The 3906-nt window shown below is 38.4% G+C and overlaps 1 non-coding gene across 1 annotated transcript; it reads left to right on the forward strand.

Moving 5' to 3' along the window:
- Nucleotides 1–3299: 3299 nt before the first annotated feature.
- LOC119245342 (small nucleolar RNA SNORD115) lies at nt 3300–3378 on the forward strand. The gene has a single exon (XR_005125279.1). It is a non-coding gene; the product is annotated as a small nucleolar RNA SNORD115 (small nucleolar RNA).
- The last annotated feature ends 528 nt before the right edge of the window (nt 3379–3906 follow it).

Raw genomic sequence — 3906 nt, forward strand, 5'->3', positions numbered from 1 at the left:
ATTTCCTAAAAATACAGATGCAAATCTATGTGAAGGTCAGAATATATCATTTAAGACTCTCCATTTTTTTAAAGGATTTATTTTTATTTATGCATACAAGAACTGGGGTACAGGCCAGAGATGCAGGGGGGTGGAGAGGATTCACCAGAGACAGAGTGGGGAGAAGAACAGGTAGATCTACTGAAATACACTGCAGCAGGTGAGACAGGAGAGGTCTGCTGCGCCATATGTGGGTCAGCTCCTTGGCTGGACTCGAACTCCGGCAGCAGTGGCTGGCGATAGCTTGATAGTGCTGAGACTTTAACCCCTGTGCCACCAGGGAGACCCAAGACTCTATTTTTATGGAACCATTATTGACATGACTTCAAATACAAATAGTGAAAAAGTAGATTGTTGTCAAGGAGAGAGAGTTTTCAGATATTGGTGGCAGCATCCCAGTTTTGGGAAAATTATAGAAAGATGAAGAAACTTAAGACTGCTGTTTTAGCTGTCCAGTTATATTTATCTACTAGGACTACACCCTTATATGGGGCCAGCAGCAAATAAAAAGACACACTATAAAATCAGTAAGGCACTACTGAAAAGTCAGGATGTTGGAAAAGGAAATGCTGAAAGAGACTAAGGACAATGCCAGGAATACCAGCTACCTCCTCTCGGGATCTTCTCCACCTCAGGAGTGAGCTAGGAAACCAGGGGCAAATGGCACAAATTACTAATCAAGTTTGACATAATGAGAGGATCTAAGAAGTGGGGATGGAATAAATTTATGTCTTTCTTGTCCTCATCTTAATATTTTCCCATTCTTTCTTGTGGATGCTAGAGCTATGAATTCTTCTGACCTTTCGACTGACCTTTCTGCTTTATACCAACCCTGATAAATTCCAAGGTATGAGTGTTCCTGAATTACCTTCTACCTGTTCCTTCTCTGAGATCCTCATGTAAATAATGTTGGTGTGCTCATGGGCATTGAGTCTACCCAGTTTTCCAGCTATGACCCATTTTTTTCATAGGTGAGGAATGAGACTTTGGAAGCATATAGTTTTGTGTGACACATCCTGAGAATGTTTCTCCATAAACCTTTGTGCTAGACATTCTGGTGGTGGGAAATCGGGGATGGTTAGACTTGTTAACAACACCTTGATGGAGAGTTGGATTGATTGATACATTAAGTGTATTTATGTAATTTTTCATTAACTTATCTATTCATTTGTTGAAGCCTATGTTGAATCATGAAGGAATTGCATCCTTGAAGTACAATTCTAGAAGTGACAGAGTAGGGTTTTTTTTGTGTTTTTTTTAAACATCAATCCTACTCCTCTCTAGTTTAAAAACTCCCCCCCAAAAGATCTCCATTTAGCTTGTCAAATCTGTTTCAAATAACTTCAAGCTGGTATCAAGCACCTAGATGCACAGAAACTCCCTTCTACCTTTGTGTCCTAATTTGAGAACCAGCTGTAGTGGGCTTATTTATGTGCAAGTGTATGGAGCTATGTTGAGTGTCTTAGTTGGGTCAATGATTAGAACTCATATGAGATTGATGAGAGATGATGACCCCAAAACCAATCTCATCTGACGCTCAATGTAGGTGACCTTCTTGGGGCAGGATATTTGTATTCTTTACTTCCCTTCTAGGGCAATGGGTTTGAAGTTTGAGTCACTCAACTGCTTCAGGGAATTCCTTGTGTCTCTACCCTGTGGATAGGATTCCCAGTGTCCAAATCATGCTTATGATTTAAGTTTGTCTTCTTAATCCATATTTCCTCACAGGATACCATAATTGGGGCAATTCCTTATCTCCCATTCTCTCATTGTATTTTTCAGCAAGATGTTCTTGCCAGGGTTTTGCTGTGACAATAATCATCTGAGGTGAGTGGATGACTATGTCATAAATTACAGAAAAAACATTGTCATCAGAAGCAGACCAGTCTTTAGGCACTAAGTTTGTTTTATACTTTTCAACAACCTAAATACCTCTATGGGGTTGATCTTTTGTGAGTGTCAACCCTGAGGATTAAGACTACAGATTATGGAAGTTTGCCTTTATACTTGAAGTGGATCAGACTGTTTCCGCATTCCCTGTGCAACAATCATGTTTCACTGTAGATAGGTTGAGATCAATGCTTACTAAATTTTAATCATTGGTTCTGCTTTGTTGTTTCCAAATCTATTTCTTAAGGGAAATTTCATGCTCAGGGTATCCAGAGATGAGGTGCAGGATAATTTGTCCCAAATGTCTTAGGGACATACGGTTGAGTATTCAGATACCTGAATGGTGGCCCCTGGGGATTGATGGGACTTCAGTAGGTCAATTTAATAAATCATGGGTTCTTGATGATTCCAGTTGTTCTTGACTTGATTTTGATCTGTGTAGTTTCTCCAAATTGGGACATTCGCATCTTATTTGCAGTTGTTCTTTTTGGGAGAGACAGTTTTAAATAGGACATCCTCAGTATGACAGACAACTGTTGAATGATGTTTCCAGAAATGATTCAAGAAGCCTCAAAGACATGCTTTTATCTCCATCATGAAATCATGGTTATCTAAAGTTTAGAAATGAACAGGTATATTCATATTATGTAATATTTTCATTGCTATTGGGAATTTTTAACAAAATACGATTGGGGATTCTGAAAAATAGATGGTTTGGAGCACAGGCCTGAAATTTCCCATGCAAGGGTTTTCTTATGTGACTGTACATGGGCATAATTTCAGGTTTCTAGATAATTTTTTATGGAACTTCATAGTGTCACTTTTGGTGCATACACCTGCAGTAATCCCGGTCCAATGTTTCAATGACAACTGTTGTTTGTATAGATAAGGAATGAGATTTAGGAAGCATTCCCATTCTCGATGACAGTGTTGAGAATTTTCTTATTCCAGCAGCCTGTGAGCTAGACTTTCAAGTGGGTGTGAAATCAAGGATGGTCAGCATCTTTAATGGCGTCCAGATGATTTCATTGATTGATATGTTAAATGTAGTTATGTATTTATTAATGCATTATACATTCATTTAGTTACTTACTTATTTAAATTCTCAATCAACACATGAATGAGTTCAATGCTTATGCCAAAAATTTAAGAGTGATTGACTTATTTGTCTTGACAGCTGTCTTCTTTCTTTCTACCTAGACATTGTTCCCCTGAAGATCCTCATTTTTCTGCTGAACTTGGTGCAATTTTCAGTCAGATGTCAAGCACCTGAAATATCAATCATATCTACGTTGGTACTCTAATTTCCAAAACCAAATGCGGTAAGCATATTTAGCTTGAGTGTTTAGATAAATGCAGTGTTTTTTATTGGGTCAATGATGAGAAACCATAACTTGAAGAGAGATGATGACTAAAAAATCAAACTCTTGCAGGATTTATCTGAGGCCCAATCTAGGTGATGATCTGTTAGTGGGATGTTGGGGATCTTTATTTCTCTTTGGATCAATGAAGTTTGGGGTGTGAGGCAACCAATCTCTTGAAGGAATCTCTTGTGTCTCTACCCTGTCTGTGAACTTCCTCATGCCCAAGATATGCTTATAGTTTAGACTTGTTTTCCCCATTCAAATGTCCTCATCAGAGACCATGATCTTAGCTCTTTTACTCTTATTGTGTCTTTCAGTGAACCATCCTGGTGAGGGTTTTGCTATGACCATAATCATCTGAGGTGAGTAAATATTTATTATCATAGGAGAAGCCACAGAGAGAGTCAGTGTTGGAGGCAGGTTAATCTTAATACAACAAGTATGCTTTATAGCTTTCAGGAGTCTCAATACCCACATGGGGTTTATGCCTCCATGTCAGCCTTGTCCATAGACAGTGGAATTTTCTCCTTATACATGAAGTAAGTCAGACTCTAAAAGGCATAAATTTTTACTTTGGTTGATTCAACTCTTTTTAAAGCACTTATAAATGGAG

The sequence above is a fragment of the Talpa occidentalis genome, unplaced genomic scaffold (genome assembly GCF_014898055.3).
Source record: "Talpa occidentalis isolate TD23 unplaced genomic scaffold, MPIMG_talOcc4v2.1 talOcc4.14, whole genome shotgun sequence".
Lineage (NCBI taxonomy): Eukaryota > Metazoa > Chordata > Mammalia > Eulipotyphla > Talpidae > Talpa > Talpa occidentalis.